Raw genomic sequence first — 21,722 nt, forward strand, 5'->3', positions numbered from 1 at the left:
TAACTTAATTTATTTTCAATATATTTTTGCTTTAAAAAAGGCAATATATGCTACCATGATGCAATACACTAATTCACCAACATTGGGCACCAAACAAATGAATTGGACCATGGATGTTATGTACAATGACAATCATCCACAATAAACTATGATTATTAGCCACTCTGCAATCAAAGGCACAATGCAGGGACAACATGTATCCATCTTGGAGGATAGTGGGGAAACCCAAAATTTTATTGATGCATAGTTGGTGGAGTGTAGAGGCATTCATAGATTGATATATAACCTGAACTAACTATGATCATCAATAACCACTTGGTGAATGCTAGTAGTCAACCAGTAAACCAACCACACAAGAATTTGAAACCGAATAGGTCAAAATAAAAATTAAGTATGTTAACACAAGAGTTCAATAAGAACTTGAATTTAGTTACTCATGCCTACTAGGGAGATATTTCCATTAAAGGAAATCATAACACAAGAAACAACACAACAAAGTATAAGTGATCTGAATGATGATGTTACCAAATATGTAAGTGAAGGACTCAGAAATTTATAGTGATCATGGGAATGATAGATCTCGAACACAGCATGATGATGTTGTTGGGGATGGATACATCATTATGGAGGGATGGATTTAGTTTCTAAAAGGGTCTCAACTCAATCTACCCAGTTGGATGGATTGTTTATCTCAGATACATTGAGATTGGTCAAATTCAGCTTATTAGGTTCATGAGGGTAGGAGAGGGAGGCGAAATAGAGATGGGAAGCTTAACAGTCATCTAGAAGGAAAATATATGCCTGCATGTAAAGGTAAAGGGAATGATAGGGGGGTAATTTGATTCAAAGAAAGGGTGAATTATGCTTCCTTGAATGGACATCATGAGACTGTGTTTTAGATTCACCATTCTGAAGCTGCGAGAAGACTAGAGTCTAAGCACAAGAGAGAAGCTAAACATGTTGTGGGTTGTGAAGAGGGCCAAGAAGGCCCTTTCTGGTTCTTCCTCTTTTATATTGGAGACACAAGATTTAAGAGTGTTTATAAGGTAGCAGTAAAGATGAGATGGATTGTCAAGCATATGCTGGCAGGGGTGTTGTTGGACTGTCACAGTGGAAGAAATGATCTAATGGATAAAATGAATGTCTACTGAAAAAGAAAATTTCAATGTTGAGGAGCAACTTGGGAGGGGTAGTTGATGGTTCCCTAAGCTAGGTCAAGTTCTTGCAATGGATTAAAGATCAACTTCTGCTGCAAAGTCTCACGAGGAATATGATTATGCAATAACTGCACCTGAAAATTTGGAAGTCAAAGTCTAGTACTCATTATAAAGAAGTGGTTCAAACAATAACCACTAAGTTTTGAATGGGATCTAAAATTTGACTTTCTGAAAATTGAATGAAGTTGGAACCACTCTAAAACAACTCGAAACAATTAATGTTAATATTAAAAATTTAAGTAAAAGCTGACATTATCCTTATCTTTCCTTTTCAAAAAGGAAAGATAAGGAGAATGTCAACTTTTACTTTAACTTTAAAAATTAAATATTACCATTAATTACTAGGGTTAGGTTTTGTAGGGCCCTCAAGTTAATAATTTTTTTTTCCTTTTCAGTGTTTTTTATTAAAAAATTATTATTTGGTGGTCATTAGCTATGTTGCACTACATTCTTTAGAATTGGTCAGTTTATTAGAGAACTAGTGAATTTGGTGTTTTAAGGTCAGTTCAATACAAGACCAACCTTAGGCAATCTGAACCACCAAACTAGACTAGTACAACTCTAAAACCATTGGGACCAACCAATTCCACTAGTTCTAGGCTAGTTCCAATAAGAGTTTTCCCTTCTCATCTTCCTCTGAAGTTGTTTTGTTGGATCCTTTCAGGAATGGTGATTTGGAAAGTGTCATAAACTGTCGAATTGTTGTGAGCACCTAAGATCATAAGTAGTTAAGCCTTGGCAAATAGAAATTTACAAGGACCTAGTATAGACATCCCAAAAGATATTTAGTGAGGATGTGCATGCAGGGAACTATTACAGACCTCCCAAGATACTTAGTGAGGACGTGCATGACCAAAAAGCACAAAAACAATTTATCCACCCTCAAAAACTATGCCCAAAACATTGAAGTGTGGTGCAAAACAAATTGTTGGTAGGCTATTAATGCTACCAACAATCATTCGCTCTCTAATTTCACAAGAAGCTCCTAATCAAGCTACCTCCTCCACTATGGTTATAGCAAGTTCTTGCAATTGTGTGAGCTACAAGAAATTAAAACTACCTTCGAATCTCCACCAATCTTAGGGAACTTGACTTCTCTTCATGCCCCAACTATTTTAGGTTAATTGATCAGTTAACTAGATGATCACTGAGTTTGACTGAAGTCCCACTGCTTAAATGACCTTCCACTAGTTCCTCCAAAAGTTAGAACTAGTTTAACTAACAACAACCTGAGATAATTGACCTGTATTGCTACAAGTTAGCAATCGCATATGAAGAACTAAACTCTAACTACTCCAACTCGAATTTATTAAGTAAACTAGGTGACACAAGCCATGTCACACAAGTTAACATCATCCAAGTTGTCTGTTGATGTGGAAATTTGAATTTTTTCAATTTAATCAAAGAAAAATCAAATTGAGAATTTCTTGCTGCATTTTTCAACACATAGTTCATTGGAATGTATTACTTTCACTATGAACTTGGCATAGTTCACATGTTAAGTTCATAATGTTCTGGGTTGATTTGGTTCTATGTGTTGTGTATATAAATAATAGGTGTCCAACTCTTGCTATTAGAAACAAGACTCCCTATGAAATGTGGTATGGCCACATTCCTTCAGTGAGGCATCTCAGGGTTTTTGGTTCCTCATATTATGCCTTCATACCTAAGGAATAGATAAAAAATTCAATGCAAGGAATCACAAATGTATCTTCTTTGGGTACTCATACCTCCAAAGCATACCATCTCTATGATGAAGTGAATAAGAAGTTTATAATATCTACATATGTGATCTTTCTTGAGTCTTCCAAGATTGACAATGTTGTTGAGTGGTAGCTTAATTGTTTGGATATATTCGAACATGAAAAGTATTTTCAAGAGTTTGATAGTGATATTCCACATCTCCTTCTCTTAGCTCTATAATTTCTATGAAGAGCCTTGAAGAAATCAAGTTGAAGGAAATTCCTTCACCTACTTTATCGGGAAAGAGCTAAGAGACTATTGGTAGCAGGTATCCAAATCTGACAAATGGTGAGGGTACATGCAAGATACAAAGCAAGGATTAATGCAAAGGAGTAATGCAGAGGAGTGTCCTGACTACATACATATCATCAAACATCTTTCATCCCACTTAGGATGCCTTCCATCGTGCCCAGTTAATCATAAGATCATGTTGGTCACAACCTCAGTAGCTTAAATAAACAAGTGGTAATACTCTTCATCTTCTAAGCCATGTAATAAACAAGTGAAAGGGAGTAAGACACGTAGAGCAAACACATGGAATGACTTTCAGTTCTTGCAACCATGAATGTCATTAAAGACGGAATGATACAAAAATGATAAGCAAACTTTTAATCTACATTAAGAAGTGTATTTCAAAATATGTGCTTTGTTTTCCATACCTAGCCTCCAAAGGGTTATGCTTCAGATGGAGTCTTCATGTGGTCCTAATATTCTATCATACCTTGGGTTTCTTGGTTTGCTTATTTTTCTCCTCAGCTCCTTGAGAGTCATCTATCATGTCATCTTTCTTCGTGGCCCGTGAGAGACATAATTGTGTAGTTTTAATGGGAAGTGACTATTGTGGGATGAGGCGTTGGGAGGACACATTTACATAGTTTTAGGATGTAAGGAAATACTATGGGACGAGGCCCTGGGAGGACACATCTATGCAATTTCAGGATGCAAGGTAGACTGGGTAGTCAAGGGGCAAAACTGCACAGTTTTTGGAGACAGTGGGTTCCGGCTGAGGGAAGGACACTGGAGGAAACCACTGTGCATTTTTGAATGGTAAGGTAGGTTGGGATTTCTGCGCATTGCACTATTCGAACAAGCAATGGAAAAGCTTGAGGGTTACATATGTGAAGTGTGTAGTTCGGGAAAGTTGGATGAGGCAAGGTTGCTAAGGAAACTCCGAAATTTAGCTAAGTGTGGGATCAGTGGAACTTATGTGAATAGTGATAAAACTTCACTACGATCACACACTTGAAAACTTATCAATACAACATAGACTATCCAGAACATATAACACATACTTCACTTAATGCAACAACCTTTGTGGCAGCTTACGGCAAGTGTGGCTTCGATTATAGACTTTGGGAGGATAAAGGCGACACTTGTGTAAGAATGTGTGAAATGAGTGTTAAACATGTATATGTGGTGAGGACAACCCATTCTCATAAATATTTCCCCTTGAAGCAAAACAAACCTCCCTTTGCATGACAAGCGATTACCCCCATGCCTAGAGATGACACATTCTATGTAAAGATAAAAGCATGAACGACTCTTAAGATCGAAAAGGGGTGCTTGAGATCATCAACTTACCAATAAGTGAATAAGGAACGATTGATCACAATATCCACAGTAGGCTCTAAAATTTAAGTGCAAGCCAAAATTTTGGAGGGTGTTGTAGCCTCTACAACAGAGCCTTCACCTTCTTGCTAGCTTCGTTTTCAACTAGTGTCTTGAATTCTACGAACTCAGAGAATGTCTCATCTTTATTCCACATGAAGAAGATCCAACACTTCCGTGAGAAGTCATCAATAAAAGTGACAAAATATTTTTGTCTGACAGTGTAGGTTGTTGAGAAAGGTCCATAAACATCATAGTGGATCCTTTCTAGGACTGCATGTGCTTTGTTGTCCTGATCATGGAATGTGGATTTTATGTACTTTTTTAATGTACATCCTTTGCATATATCCTATTGCTTAAGTTCTCCTTCAGAGAGGCGAGTGGTTATTTGTTCTATAATATTCGAGGTACCATGATACAAATGACCAAGTATTTTGTGCCAAAGTTCATCGACATCACGACCTTCACTTTCTCCACCTTAGTGCTTAATGTAGCACATTCTTCCACATCTAGCTTATACAGGTTCTTCACACGAACCCCGATTTGCTTCACCTGCCCCGTGGCTATGTGTCTTAGGAATGCTTTTCCTTTGTTGAATATCACTTCACAACCATGGTAAACCAACCACTCAGTGAATGCTAGTAGATAGACCCCTAATCCTTTACCTTTAACTTTTTTACTATCGCCTCATATTGAAATTTTGAAGACAAAATATTTATTTTCTCTTAAAAAATTATCTTAAAGTCCCCCTCCATGTAGTAGTGCCGAATGCAACAATAGACAAGTTGTCTCTAATCGTATCAGCATATATGAAAGGGACAGAAAAGGAATTGATGTCCGAGAAATCTTGTCAGTAAAACCTGTCGCGTTCTTCTTAGTCGACTACCCCCACAAAACAAAGAGCCCAACAAATCGTTGTCTTTATATAAGATAACGTGAATGATAAGTAAAATAACAACCTCGGTATAGGCACAAGACAATAGTTGTCTACAAGCTAGCCGACTTAGGGCGCACTGTCACAGTCAATTTTTCAGTTGTAATTAGATAATATCATCTTAAATTGATATGTTTGTGTCTTAATTGTTAATTGTATTAAACATAGGTTTGATCTAAAGTGATCATTGTATTAAATATAAAGTTTTGTCTTAAAATATTTTTGTCTCAAAATGCTTTTGTCTTAAATATAAAGTTTTGTCTTAAATTGTTTTTGTCTTAAAATAATTTTGTCTTAAACTATTTTTGTCTTAAATATAAAGTTGTCTTTAAATTTTTGTCTCAAACTAATTTCGTCTTAAATATAAAGTTTTGTCTCAAAATATTTTCGTCTTAAATTATTTTTGTCTTAAATATAAAGTTTTGTCTTAAAATATTTTTGTCTCAAACTACTTTTGTTTTAAAATATTTTTGTCTTAAACTATTTTTATCTTAAATATAAAGTTTTGTCTTAAAATATTTTTGTCTCAACCTATTTTTGTCTTAAAGTTTATATTTAAGACAAATCAATTGATATTAAATTTTAATGTAAAATAACTAAAATAAAAAAATGATTTTTTAAGACAAGATTTTTTTTGTCTTTAAAAAATGTCTTAAAAGTGCCCTTGGTGTAATAGTGATAGAACCTCTTCAAACAATTTATGACCTTTTTAAACAACTTTAGAAGCCTCTAGGAATTTCCAAGTTAATTTCCTTCCGAACAATGTGAGAAATGTGGAGAAAATCCCATGAAATGCCTCAGTCACATGCTTGACACTAGCTTAAATCGACCAAAATATTTAGTCACTCTCGCAGGCCTGCCTCAGTGTGACTGGAACTTTTCAGTCACTCTCATGAGCCTATAAGGGAGCAACTAGGGTAGAGTATAGGTGAAAACCATAAACTCTCAGCTTTGAACCTTTGCCACCTATTGCATCATATTTTCCAGCACCTGAGCAAGCATCCAAACCTCTGACACAACCTTTGACACATCTGCAAGTGGATCAAACATGTCCCCCAAGTGTCACAACCAAATTAGCCTTGAAGGTTGCAAAACAAAGTTGGCAAGAGTGCCAACAAGTCCTCCATTCTCCATCAAACATGTAAACAAGCTGCAACACCTTTGTAGCACCATCATCAAGCCATCACATCACACCAACAAGTCATGTTCATGAGCATGGACATGAAGACCTAATAAAGACCTAGTTGAAAACTAAACTAGTGTGCCTTGAACCATCTCTATCACATGTAGAACTATATTATCAACATGTAGCATCATCATCATGAGGCTATCACATTGCAACTAGTCATCAAGTGTGTCGTCATCATCAATGCCAACATGAGTGACATCATTTTGTTGACATCAATGCTAACACAATCATCCTAATGTCAACTCAAATAATTAGCTGGAACCATGACCATGTTGACATCAATGTCAATACTACAATGGCAACATAGAATTGCAAGTGTGCCTTATTGATGGGCCACCAATGAGGTATGATTTGAATTTATTTCAATTCATTTTGATTCTAATGGAAATTATGTGCTTGATACAGGAAAACACGCAAGATGCCTAGTTGGGTGGTTGAAATTGACTGCAAGAATTAGCAACAGCGGAAAAAAGAATTAGAATAGGGAGAAGTATGTTGGTAAAGCACTCCATGAGCAGGGACATTGTGGGACACCAGTACCCAATAATATCCATTGATTGTCATTAACATGTTATGACCATTATAATGGTTTTGAGGTAGGGATATGCCTTGGCTTTTGGACTTTCTAATGCGAGGAAACCTTGCCAAGAGATGGATCGCCCGAGAAAGGGGATGCTAGAGAACTTGGAAGGTGAGTGATTACACGGAAGGGGGGTAACCAAATTTCTCATGGGACTGTGTCGCAGAGAAGGGAAGGCCAAGGATGGATATTTTTTGGTCATTAGCATTGCCAGATGGAATTAGATGCACATTGGGAGTTTGACTTGGAACAATGAGTCAGTAATTGCTCACTAAGGGAACAAGTAGTGCAAGGATCATAGTGTTGTATATTAGATGCAGGATTGAATTTTCAAGTGGATTCTGGGCTTCCTAGGAAGGAGGTGAATCTTGGTATTACTTTGAGGGTGGAGGTGTGAGCCTCTAGATCCCCTTGTTGCAGATGTAGGCATCGTATCCTTTTATTTGCGGGTTAAAAAAATGTGTATATGTGTATATGAATATATTATTATAAATATTGTATCAAGTTTGATTTATAAAGCTCCATATACATTAATGGTTATTTGTTGGATTAGGAAAATGTGGTTCTTATTGCAAAATACCATAATGAGTTGTGTTATAAAGCTCCATGGGTAGTATGTTTTATTTTCAATGGTCATACTAGTTTTAGGTGTCATTGAACACTGAGGATGGTGTTCCCCTAAGGGGGATGGGTTTGTAACATCCCCGGGTTAAAAATACATATAATAAAGTCAATATAGGAAAAATAAGACCAAGGTCATGCGACATGTTTTACAAGTTGAATGTTGGGAAAAACATCCCAGTGGGTGTCACTTTTGGTTTTTTATGGCTAAGGAAATTGCTTGCCAAAGGCATTGGCAAAGGAAAAGGGGCATTAATTGGCATTTTATTTATGGAAATAAAGGAAATTAGGAGAAAAGGGAGATGAAAGGTCACAGTTTTGCATGAGGAGGAAATTGAAGGAAAAATAGAGGAAAATGAAGAAAATAGAGGACTCAATGATCAAAATGCTTTTGATGATCAGTTCATGGCTTTTGTTAGTTGAGTATTTTGGTCAGTGTTACCTTTTGTTAGTTTAGTTTTGGAGCTCTCTCTTTATTTTCTCTCTCTCATACTCTTGCACACTTAGAGTATTCTTGGAGCACTCTAGCATGGGAGGATGGAAAGCAAAGAAAGGACAAGAAAACAAAAGGAAGCAAAAATCAAGCAAGAAAGAGTTGGATCAAGTAGCTATAGTGGGATTATTTATAGGTATCGAGTTGCATGTATGATTTTTTTTCTAATTTTTGAATTCATGTGTGTATTTGGTTCTCTTGTCATCACTGGCATGGTTTTTTCTAGGTGTAGCAGTGGTTTTCATCCTTGCCTTTCCATTTCTGGATAACCATGTTGTGATTAGGTTATTTTAATTGGTTGATATGGATTGTTGGATGGTTTTGAAACTAAGTGGGGTGGTCTTAGGAAAATCACAAGCCTTAGGAATCCCTTGACTAGTAAGAGCATGATACACAGTACAGTTTGGTTGTGAACACCCTCATTGGGCCTGGGAATCCTTGATCAGTAATGGAAGGGTACACGGTAAAGCCTAGAGCTGAATACCCTTGTTGGGCCTAGGAATCCTTGATCGGTAATGGCGGGGTACACGGTAAAGCCTAGAGGTGAATACCCTCGTTAGCCCTAGGAATCACTTGACCGGTATTGGCAGGATACACAGTAAATATTAGAGGGTGGAGACAGAAACATTCCCCACGGTTTAGGTGGAGAGATTCGGAGGCATCTATGCTTGTTTAGGGCCTAATGATCCCTTGACTCGTACATGGCAGGATTGTGGTAAATCTTGTAGTGTATGTTTATTGTTTGGGCCTAATAATCCCTTAGTGGGATACACGATAAAGCCCGTGGAAGTCTTGATTGGTTGTTTTGTGAGTCCCACATTCATGCTTGGAATATGGCACGGGGTTGATTGGCTGAAAAAAGGATTTGGTTCATCCCAATCTATAGTCGAGTGTTAAGTGAAGTCCCTGACCTTGTTGCATTTTTCATGTGTTAATAAGAGATATTTTCCTCTTATGCTCCATCTGTAAATGTACTTGTTATTATGTGGTTTTAATGGTTGTGCTATCATGGTTATTTTGTTGGTTATATGATGGTTGTGAGCATGGTTTATGACAGACTTTGGTTATGGATCTCATCATGTTTTTATTAGTAAATGAAATGTTAATGAATGTATGAACTAATAGATCATAATGCAACTATTATGAGAGGGCATCAAACCTTCTTGATGAATCGCGGATTAGTATGAGGTCCCTATGTTCATATGTTTATATGACCTGTATATTACATGTTTATGATGTGTTTGACAAAAGGCCTGTCATGGTTAGGATGAGTTTGGTTAGGTCCTTGTTTAATTTTCACATTAGAGGCCTTGTCTTTTTGTTAGTTATCATTCCTAGGAATTTCATCAAGTTCTGGGCAGAGGGTTGAGTCCTAGCCCTAAAAAAGGGACTCAAAATTCAGGGTCAGCACAAAACTACTTTAAAAAAGTTGCATTCGTAAAGATTCCTTACTGTGGGAGCAACTGGAGAGATTGAGTCATTTGGACGGCTTGTCATGGGAGCGACTGGGGGTCTATATTAGCAAAACCAAAGCTAACTCAACAATTGTGCACCTAGAGTGGTTGGTTAGTCCCTAGGGGTCTTGTAGCTCCTGAGAAAGGTCAATTTGGTTTTTGGTGTGTTGATTCCACTTCCTTAACTGTACATGGGGAGTTTAATCATATCATAGTAACTCTTCGTCACATGTTTACCTTGGTGGACCATTAGCTTGGGTAAATGTGGAAAGAAAGTGGTTACAAAATTTAAAATGAAGTCGTAAGACATTCTTTCTAAAGAAAAACCATAAAAGAGTAATAAAGAAACTAAGCACACATACCATTAATGCAATACGATTAGAAACTATAACCACTAGTGCACATGTGTTTCCATTGTGGTGATTTGAATTCCAATTAAGGCAACGTTGAAATTTATTTAAAGGACCCTTTGTATAAATTAGAAGAATAAAAGTCCCAATAAACATTTTTGTGCTAGAAGAGCTCACGACCAGTTTAGTTCCAGGCCAGCCGCTGAAAACCAATAGCCTAGAACCATTAATTATATTAAAATTATACAACTTGACCCGTGAAGTTCATTCCATATCACATACACTAATCAACTAATCAAAAGAACATAACACAAGCTCTGCAAAAATATATTTATGGCTGGACTAAAAGTCTTGTAAGAGTAAGAAAGTACACAACCACATTCTCTTTCACAAAACGATGTAATCACAAAACATCAAAGAATCATAACAAGTCATATATACATATATATACACACACAAAAATACTTGAAGGAAGACCCCAAGGTAAAGTGTTTATAAGTTAAGGCCCTAAAACGAGGATTTGTGTAATAACAATTGCGACACTCTAACATTTCTTGCTCAGGATTTAATTACATGTAAATGGCATAGTTAAGTTCTTAGGGTTCAGGACGAAATCTTGCGAGGGCGTCCAAATCTACAACATAACTTATAGCTAAATTGGTCTCATTTGACGAAATTATAGAGAAACCCTTTCATAAAAATCAACGACATGGTGTCACACATACCTAACCTGGCCTTGCAACTAGCCATGGAAAGGTTCGACCAGAGAACCTGTAGGAAGGAAGTAAGGAGTTAAAAACTTGGAAGGATGCAAATGTAGCCGAGTCCTAAGCCGAACTTAACCATGACACCGAACCTCTTACCTCCAATAAAAAGGATTGAGACCCAAAATTAGAAGATGGTTACTGAAATGGCGTACCTAGAGAATAATATTAAGAGAAGGATTAGCCAAGGAAAACAATACCTGAGGACATTACTCCCTCGAAGTGCTCATGAATTCCTCTCTGCACCAAACAATAATTGTCAGTGATAACAACTAACAGACACAAAAGAACCCTTTGTAATTAAAACCAGAAAAATATAAGTATATACCTCATTCTCGAAGAACAAGGGTTCTTGCAAGCTGTCGCTTTCATAAGAGCTAACCATTCCATTGAAAACCCTTGTAGACATGAGTACCGTCGGGTTACATTGTGAACTCAAAACTGTCTTAGCAGAGGAACCAAATTATAAATAAGGTAAAAGCATCAACAAAACCATACCTGTGCAAGAAAAGAAATCACATGGGTCTGGAGGAATCAATTTAGTTAGGATTTATGAGAGTTGCAGAGCTCTCCCCTTTCAACCATCAAAGAGAAAATGATCAAACTGATCGAGCGGCGAGGGTGTGGTCGGCGGTTACCCAAACTAGTTCGAAAAGAACAAGAACCGTTAGATCAAAACTTCACAGATCGACGGCCATAAGAAGGCCACCTAAACCCTGTCACATATGTTATCCAAGCCTCTCTGTGACAGCTGGAGAGTAGGAAACTTTCGAGAAACATCTTAACGCAGGCCATTACTCATCATAACTTTATGATACATAATCATAACCAAAAAACTATCGCATAAGTCTTGGCTCAGTTCAATTAGCGTTATCAAACAATTAAGGTGAGATTATAGCTAAACATGACCATATACATGCAACAACCTGCTCAAATTACAAGGTATATAAAGGTGTACCAACAAATAATTACGACCAAGGATCAATAGAATAATTGTGTGTCAAATAATTTGATGCGCTTATTGTAAATAAGTTATAGTGAAAGTAATCATTATTAAAAAAAAAATTGTTTTTAGGGTGTCTATGGATGTTAGAGGATGAAACCATATATGCAAGATTATATATAGAAGATTATTATCTCTTACTAGTGACTCATTGACAAAGTATGTGTTTAAACGAGATTTTAATGTTGATTTTAAATTTGTTCTATGACAATCAAGCAAGGTAAGGTATAATGGCCTTCTTCATGCCTCTTTCCATTTTATTTTTTTTTTGAGATTGTAGTGGAGTAATAGGGTCTATGTAAGATTTTTTTTCTAGTTATTTATTTATTTTTTTTAATAATAATAATAATAATATCTATTTTTAAGGTCACAGCCAAGTCAAGCCAGACACCAAATTGGTGTATGAGACCCCGTTGTTTGTGGGACAAGGGACCCACCTCCGCGCAGCGATTTGCTTGCTAAGTCTGCTATGGCATACATACTCTTTGCGGGACAAGGGACCCACCTCCGCGCAACGATTTGCTTGCTAAATCTACGAAGGCATACATACTCTACCCCTTCTAATTTTGAACCCGTGACCTCTTAGGATGAAACACATGCTCTTAGCCATTAGGCCCACTCAAGATGTATGGATGGATTTTTTATTTTCTATTTTGATTAAGAAGATTAGCCTCACATACTTTTGATGGTGAAATTGGAAGGGAAGATGATATTGGAACTTGGTTGCTTGGAATTATAAAGTATTTTTAATTGTAAAATTTATTTTTCAATTTAGACATTAGATTAGCTATATATTATTTGTAAGAAATGGATTTTACGTAGTGGGATTGAAGCAAATCAAACACATTGATGAGAATGGAATTTCATGCAGCAATTCAAGAAATATTTCTAACAATGATATCTTTCAAATCACTATTATGAAAAAAAATATGCAAGAGTTTGTTGTACTCAAGTTGTGAAGCATGACCATGGAGGAATATAACAGAAATTTCTTGGAGCTATTGAGGTATGTGGGCTTTTTCAATGAGGAGAAAGTGAAAATTAATATGTTCTTAAGTAGATTTCCATTATTCTATAAAGATTAGATTTAATTTGATGAGGCTAAGATTTTCTTGAAAAAATTAGAAAAGCGAACTACTTATATGGGGAGAAAAAGGGTAAAAAGACTTTTTAGAAATCTTCACGAGATAAGAAGGAAAATTTAAACCAAAGAAGGAATGGTTTCAAACTTCCTTTCAAAAGGAATAGTCTTGAAGGATATTAAAAAGATTAGCATGCTTAAGATGAATCCAAAGTAGAAGATTCCTTCAGAAATAGTGGAAGATCATTAGTCAAGTGTCATGGATATAAAGGAAACCATTTTTATAGATCTTTCCCTCATAAAAATGAAAATATAGAGATGTTTCACAACATTCAAGAGGATAACAATTGAAGATATGAAAACAAATATTCTAATAATATATGTAATCCTAGAGGATTGATCAGAAAAACATCAATACCACATGATTACACTTGAAAATAAGATTATAAATCAACTTGTTACTGTTTAGAAAAACATCAATACCACATGATTACGCTTGAAAATAAGATTATAAATCAACTTGTTATTGTTTTGATCGATTTGGGAGAAAGTGACAGTACATTTGAATAGATTTCACTCATTTAAAAAAAAAAAAACTTGAAATGTCATGGTTCGTTAAGTAGCAATTAAAACCAAGATAATGATAATCAAAAGTTTATGGAGTTGTCCTATAAATATGAAGAGAGTGAACATAATTGTAAATTTGGAGAAAATGCCACAACTACTCAACACTATATCCCGAAATAACTATCATATAAATTAAATAGTTGGTAAAATCCTATGAGCATTAAAACTCTTACTTTATGACACATTTCACATCGCTATGAATAAAATAAAATTTAAATAAAAAAAATAAAAATAAAAACTAAAATATAACTTTTTTTTAAATAATAATTATTATTAATAATGATTATAAAAAAACATAAGGTTAGCTCAATTGGTTGAGTTTCTATTATTAAAGAATCTTTTTTATTGAGAGGTCAGGGGTTCATCCTTAGTGGTTCAATGCTCTCAACATCCTTGGGGTCAAGCTCCGTGATTGAGCCCACATGAAGTGATCCCTTCCACTCTAATATTAGATGGGGGTGGATGAGCTAATATTACTCCCTGATGTTAGCATCTTTTTTGGAAACTACTTACTGGCCAACAAATCTAGTAAAATTGATCTAAGAAGAATTTTGAAAAGCTACAAAGAATTTTGGAAATCAAAAGACAACTATGTAAACATTTTGCATAAATATAAAAATTTAACATAAAAAAAAAAAAAAATATATATATATATATATATATATATATATATATATATATATATATATATATATATTCTTAACTATGTAGCTTCACCCTCATTTTCTAATTCTAGACATGTAAATAGATTTTGTTATAATACCATGAATCAATACCATAACTTATTAATACCACATTTATTGTATTTTAATTTAATCTTATAATGTTTTTTAATCAAGATAAAAAATAAAAAACACCTAACTATATTTAAAATAATCTCCAAACTCTATCATATTTACTATTAAAAATATCCTAGTTTAAATCCTATTATTTATTTATTAATTATGAATTATTATATCAAAATTATAAAACCTCTACTCTAAAATAAATATTTAATAATCTTGTTAAAATTAGATTTTAACTATTTATTTAATAATTAGCTACAGACAGCTTAATTGGTAATCTTAATTGGTAATTCTAGATATGTGAAATCCTTTAAACCTTAAAAAATCCCAAGTTCAAATCCCCTATTATAATGGAGCCTCTGATTACAAAGATAAGATAAGATAAGATAATTATATTTATGTCCAACTAATAACCACAAAGTAGGTTATAGGGACTGTTTTAGCATACTGATGTATATACAAAGCTGGAGAACCAAACGTCTCCTATAAAAGATACAATGCATGAATAAATCAAAGATACAATGCATGAAGTAAATCAACATCTGGTTTTAGCTGCGAAGATCCAAGACCTAATAGGTCTAAGGATCAGACCCATCTCTCCTAACATCTGAGGCCAAATGAATAAATGGAAGAAACTATAATTAAATTAAAATTCCAGAGACAAATTAAAAAGCTCTGTACACAATCCTATACAAAAAAAACTCATAATTTCAAACAAACAACACTCATAATTTCAAACAAACAACAGGAAATTGAAAACAATCTAAAGTGTGGGGCAGTCCATGGAGATTTGGCATTGGAAGTGCAGCAGAAGAGATTCCCAATGTCTAGATCCAACGTCCTCTGTAGTTGTGACATAGTGCAGCTCTTTATTCTGCCCGCCAATAACAGAAAACTTGACAACTTATTTACTTGAATGTCAAGCATCAACATGAAAGGCACTGCAAGATCGCTAGGGCTGCAGGCCATTCTTGATTGTTTTATTTATAATTTCTTCAATGTTGGGAATTTTTGATTGGGGAAAATACCAAAACCAACACTAAATAAACAGCACAGAGCCAATGCTCTGTTTCCTTTGTCCAGGATCATTTGCAGAGAACCTCTTTAATAAAAATTAACTCAGAACACAGCATTACACAGTCACAACACATTTCTATTAATTTAAAACTGAAAGACTGATACAAATTCCATCCTCTGTGCAAAGAGGGATTCACAAAATAAAACTCTGCTGCTCTCACAGATTTTCCACTGCTGTGGATATTACATAAATTGTCCTCTGTTCTTCAATGGCTAAAAACGAAACATTACAGCCTTCAAACTCTATTCACATTGTTGTGCGTTCTATTCATTTCCATGAACTACTACACACACACATTACATTGTCAACTGCAGCACCATTCCAATGATATCTCGCACTGCTGTGCGTTCATTACAATTCCATGAGCTCTCGCACTGCTGTGCGTTTAAAAATTAACCCACACAACGCTACGCAGCCACCACTCTGTTACATAAAAAAAACTACGGCACATATATACATTGTGCGAAGGCACAATACAAAAACTACCAAAAAAAATTAACGCGCAGACACACTAAAAAATTACCACACGCGGGCTTACATAGCCATATATAAAAAAACATATATAAAAAATAACGTGGCCCATAACCATATTAATTGTCCTCACCAAATTCTACGTATGCCCATTACCTTATTAAAGGCCTCCACCAAAAATATACGTAAATGCATTAAAGCCATGTCTTTTCCTCCACGGCGGTCAACCACAAAACTTTCAATCCACGCAATGCATTGAATTGACGCAGGCCCGTGCACCTTCAACAGATCGACGGCCGACAACACGCGACCAGATCGGACGGCGGAGGTGAATATCGGAAGCCATACAACTGCTGAAGTTTACCTCCCGAGAACGTGACGTTGCGTTACGTCAGGTCAGAAACACGTGGCGGCTCCAAATCTTCTCGGAGCTCCTTGCCGGTTTATTCCTTCGTCGGAAAGCTGGCCCGAGAGAATCCGGTGCCGAATTCCGGTCAATCCACCGCGCTGCTGAGGTTTTGGGTGCGCAGTCCTGATGCCGCCGTTGTCCATGCTGCGTCCACGAGCTTGGCTGCAGTTGGAATTAACATTCCAACATTCAAATGCTTCCATGGCAGTCGACGGCAAACAAACAGGAACTACGATCCCTTTACTGTCTCTCTTCGACGCCGGTGCTAAATATGTGAAGTGTGGCATTGCCGGATAAACAGGACACGCATACACAGCTTTTCCCCACCCGAAATCCGACTCTGCTATGTCAAGCATAACTTTGGAAACGTCTGAAACGATGAAAGAACCATCTGAGGGGCTGAGAGGGCGGCCATTCAACTGCGCCAAATCAATCATACTTCGCATGTATTCATCATTCACTCTTCTATTGCCTTCGTTAATCAATTTCACAGCGTAAGACAATGGCCGGTGAGTGAGATCCCGGGCTGTTGTCATAGCGTTGGCGGAGGCAAGTGTGTTGCCATAGTAGCCAGCTGGCAGAGCCGGTCGAAATCGATTCCGGGCGTTTAATGGAAACATGAATGCCAATTCTTGGTCAGCAGGTATATTGAGAGCCTCTGTTCTCGACCGCCACAAGCAAGCTGATATTACTTCGAATGGGGTGGATCTGTCTTTTTAAAGCTGCAATTTCTCTTGAACCGAAGTAGAATGATTTCAAGCTCATTTTCTCTTCTGCAGCAGCCCCTGGCACAAATGATTCCTGATATTTATCTTCAAACTCATAGTATTCACGGAGGCCAGGGTAATCTGCGGTGGGCTTGGCTCTGGGTCGAAGGATTTCTCTGTTCGAAACTGGAGGAACCTTAGAGCTTGCTGCCCCTCTTGCTATTTCACCCAGAGAATTCAGAAATTGTGTGATTCCGGTGCCATCACTGACACAGTGGTTGAAACGCATCCCTACTACGAAGCCTCCACATCGGAGCCTCGTTACCTGCGCCAAAAAAATTCAATTCACAAAGCGCATGCGTCAAATTTCCATAAAACTATGAGATAATTTTTATTTAAGTCAATCGATGCAGGATAATGTCAAAAACACAAATAGAATAATGCATCAGATTCTACGTTAAATGCAAACAACCATATTATGCGAACATAGCAATATTTTTATGTTTGCGTTCATTTCTTACAACCGACATTCGATGTAATTAGATGCAAACATACCAATATGTTTATGTTTGCGTTCATTTCTTAATAATGGAATAAAGAGGACATAGTTACTTCAAAATTGTGATGAAATGGGTTATTGTTATTTTTTTTGGTTGATCAAATTGTTTGTGATTTTCTTGGTCACACATTTCCTTTTCCTAGCATAGTGTATAACTACTCTCGATATGAGGCTCATCCTAAACCTATTGTCTTAATCAAACTTATGAATGGGTTATTATCTTTAAAAAGAATATTTCAATTTATTACATATATATAATAAAGAAATTGGGTTGGTTTATATATTTTATTTTGAGATACTTATGGTTTAAGTTTAAGGACTATGTTATAAAGTATGATGTAAACCATAATGTTCAAATCTTAGCTTATCAAACTAAAATAAAATAAAAATATTATTTTGAGATAATAGTTGAATTGATAATAAATTAAATAAATTTAAATATCAAAAAATATTTCTTATTATAAACTTGATATTATAATGATTTTTAAAACTATAATGATAATTAATTTATTAATTTTTCTAAAACTAAAATTTATTTAAATAATTTGAAAACTTTATTTTAAATTCAAAATATTCCAATTTATTACATATATTATAAAAAAAAAAAATGAAAATTTTTATTTTAAAATAATAATTAAGCGATGAATAAATTAAAAAATAAAATCTATTTAAATTAGCTCAAAAATTTATTTTAAATTCAAAATATTCCAATTTATTACATATATTATATAAATATTATTTTTTGATATTTGTTATTTTAAAATAATAGTTAAGTGATGAATAAATTAAAAACTCTAAATATTAAAAAAATTAAATTTCATTAATAATATAATTGGTTTATTTTGTAAGATAAATATTCTTTTTAATAATTAAAAAATCATAATGTACTATATATTTTGAAATTGAGTTTTAATATTATAGATTTACAAAAAACATTTTAACTTTATTCCCTTTTCAACTTTCTCACTGTCATTAAGATACAAAATCTTGTATTCAAGACTATTTTGAAATGGCGAATGCCTAAAAGTCTAGGAAAGAAATGTAAATAAAAAGTTAGAACGAAAACTATAATTATAATTTATAAATAAAATAATGTTTTTATTTTATATATATATATAATTTAAATTATTTCAAAATTAAAATAAATTATTCAAATTTTTAAATAAATTATATATAAAAAGGTATTTTGAAATTAAGAGTTTTTTATATATTTAATATAGATTTAAATATAAGTTGTATTTGTAGTTGAAATTTTCATTAACAAAGAAATTATAGCAAAATGAAAAAAGTTTAAAAAGGTAAAAGAGAAATTATGACAAAGGCTGGTATAGAAAATGAGATTCTTTTAAGTTTTCATCAACCAGTATTAAAAAGCATAAAAGAGAAATTTTGGCAAAAGCTTAAAAGGGGTGGAAGAGAAATTATGGCAAAGGGAAATTATGACAAAGGCTTATATAGAAAATGAGATTAGTATCAAAATGGATAAAAAAGAAATTATGGCAAGAACTTAAAGGGGTAGAAGAGAATTTATAAAAAAGTTGTACAAACAATAAGATTCTATGAAAATGAGCTTCATTAATGACTATATATTATTTAAAAATATATATATTAAATTAATTTGTATATTAAATTAAATTAAACTTTTATATATATATATATATATATATATATATAATATATATATTATTTATTTATTTAAAAAATTTAAAATAAACTTATAATAATATATTTAATATAAAAACTTAAGTAGTTAGTTTGGGGTAGTTCAATTGACAATGGCGTGTGGAAATGAAGTCTCACAAAATCGGAAGGCATGGGTTCAAATCTTGTGCTATCTCCCAATTGGGGTAAGAAGTTGGACATGTGAAGACGTAGTCCTACCAAACTTACAAAAAAAATATAAAAACTTCAATAATTAATTGGTTAAAATTGTCACTAATAAGTACGAGAGATGTAAAAGAAAAATTGTAACAAAGGTTAAAATTGTCACTAATAAGTACGAGAGATGTAAAAGAAAAATTGTAACAAAGAACTCAAACATTTGTAACAGCATCTTTTTGAAAAATTCACATGAGAGAGAATCTCTGATTCTCTCTGAATGTGGTCGATGAGATTCTCTCTCATGTAATTTTTTCCTAAAGATGTTACAATTATTTTGGATCATAGAAATCTAAATTCAAAAAATAACTCAATATTGTTTAAAAAAACATTTTAAATAATTGAAATTTATAATTTAATATAAAAACATTAAAAAAATTAAATTAATCTTAATTAATTTAAAAATGTTTTATAATAATAATATTTTTTTTAAATTATAATTAATATAGAAATATATATTACATAGCTTCATAAAATTTTCCATTGATTAAAAAATATTTGATAAAAAAAATATTAGATTAACATCAGTTTGAAATTTAAAATATTTTTGAAAGGAAATTTAGTTTTCGTAATTCATATATATATATATCAACAGAATACGTACGTTCAACTATGCATGCGGTTTATCATTAAAGAAAAGAAACTGAAAACGGGGATGACCAACCCAACCTGAACCAAAAGAATTGGAAAATGGCCATGACCAACCTGAAACAGAAGAATTGGAGAGTCTGTGATGGTATCCGATCCTGGAACGTTATTTATAAACTCAAGAGCACGAGGAATAGGTGGAGACAGATCTCCCAAGTCTTCCAAGGAAATATCTGCATCGGCCTTAACCAGAAGAACCCCTTCACCAGTACAGTCCATTACAAGCTTACCTTTATCATCTGCATTTCTCAGTCTTCCGGCAAAGGGATAGTAACCTACCAGAAGTTTGCCCAGGGCCTCTCCAATAACTTGGACTGGATCATTCCTCCCATGACCATTCATGGAGGAATTGCAGGGGGGTGGATAAAACAAAAGTATGTTGACATGAAACCTTAATCCAAATTGATCGTCAATATTGGTAAGATAAAGAGGTTGGGTGGGAGTGGGGCAGTTTGGGGAAACAAGAAGAGGTGGGCGTTTAGTGACTGTAAATTGGCCGGGAGACTCCTTTGGAAATAGTAGAGGAGGAGGCAGCGGGGGTCGAACAGGAGCCACTACTGGAGTTGCTGGTGCTTGTCTCGCTACTGTCCATCCTAATGCAAGAACCGCCATTTAAACACAGTCTCAGGAGATTTGCCAGCAAATTAAAATGATAAGGATGAAATTTTCTCTCTGAGCAACTTCGTATTATGGTGTGCATGGGAAGCCAAATTTATAGATTTTCCTGTACTGCTTGTCTTGCACAATGTAATTATATTATTATAATCAATTATCTGTTTAGTGGAACCGGTGGCCCGGTTGTTGAAACGCATCCTAATGGCGCTTCTTTTTAAGTCAAGGTAGTCCAAGAATCTTTTGGCGTATTTGCCTTTTACATTTGATGAGGTCAATAAACGCTTCAACGCCATTGTTGATTTTTTATGTCTCCGCGTGGCAGGGCAGTATTGATTTTATATGTTTCTGAACATGGCCAGTTAACAACCTGTCAGGGATAATGTCAATATAATGGTTCAGCGACAGTGGTAATTACAAATATATTTGTACGTGGCAAGACCAATTCAGGCAAGTTTTACCATCCCGTGTGAATATAGGGGACAGTAGAGTTGTTTTTTTCAAAATGATTGAAAATTGCAGATATGACTGTTCGTACTCATATGCATCATTTTTGAACAACTTCATAACAACGTAGGGATAGGTACCGATTAAATATGTCACATAACAACCAATTCACTTTGAAGTTGGTGTACATCATTCTCAATTAGGTTACCATTTCTTACCTCTTTAGGAATGTAGGTCAACATTTTTTATTTTAGGTTTTAAGATTAATTATTTAAATGGGTAGTTTCGAGAATAATCGATATGTCATACAAGTAGTCCAAGGAATCGAACATTAATTAATTGACAAAAAAAATAGCATTTTTAACTACCATATATAATAGAATAAAATATTAAAAATAAATAATAAAATAACATGATATAAATGTAATTTAAAAATGCTAAATTTAAACTTTAAATAAAAAATA

General features: G+C 34.4%; 1 long non-coding RNA gene and 1 pseudogene across 2 annotated transcripts; both read right to left on the minus strand.

Moving 5' to 3' along the window:
• Window positions 1–10,671: 10,671 nt before the first annotated feature.
• On the minus strand, window positions 10,672–11,546 carry LOC149154678 (uncharacterized). The gene is made up of 4 exons (XR_016263768.1): window positions 11,452–11,546; window positions 11,282–11,351; window positions 11,154–11,193; window positions 10,672–10,960 (listed from the first exon to the last, which is right to left on the minus strand). It is a non-coding gene; the product is annotated as an uncharacterized LOC149154678 (long non-coding RNA).
• Window positions 11,547–14,997: 3,451 nt separating this feature from the next.
• Window positions 14,998–20,863, minus strand: LOC149154679 (benzyl alcohol O-benzoyltransferase-like; annotated as a pseudogene). Its single transcript, XR_016263071.1, has 3 exons — window positions 20,257–20,863; window positions 16,595–17,439; window positions 14,998–15,442 (listed from the first exon to the last, which is right to left on the minus strand). The product of XR_016263071.1 is annotated as a benzyl alcohol O-benzoyltransferase-like (transcript).
• Window positions 20,864–21,722: the final 859 nt, after the last annotated feature.

This window comes from Pinus tabuliformis, chromosome 9 (assembly GCF_031772625.1).
Source record: "Pinus tabuliformis cultivar Carrire ecotype Pingquan chromosome 9, CPIR1, whole genome shotgun sequence".
Classification (NCBI taxonomy): domain Eukaryota; kingdom Viridiplantae; phylum Streptophyta; class Pinopsida; order Pinales; family Pinaceae; genus Pinus; species Pinus tabuliformis.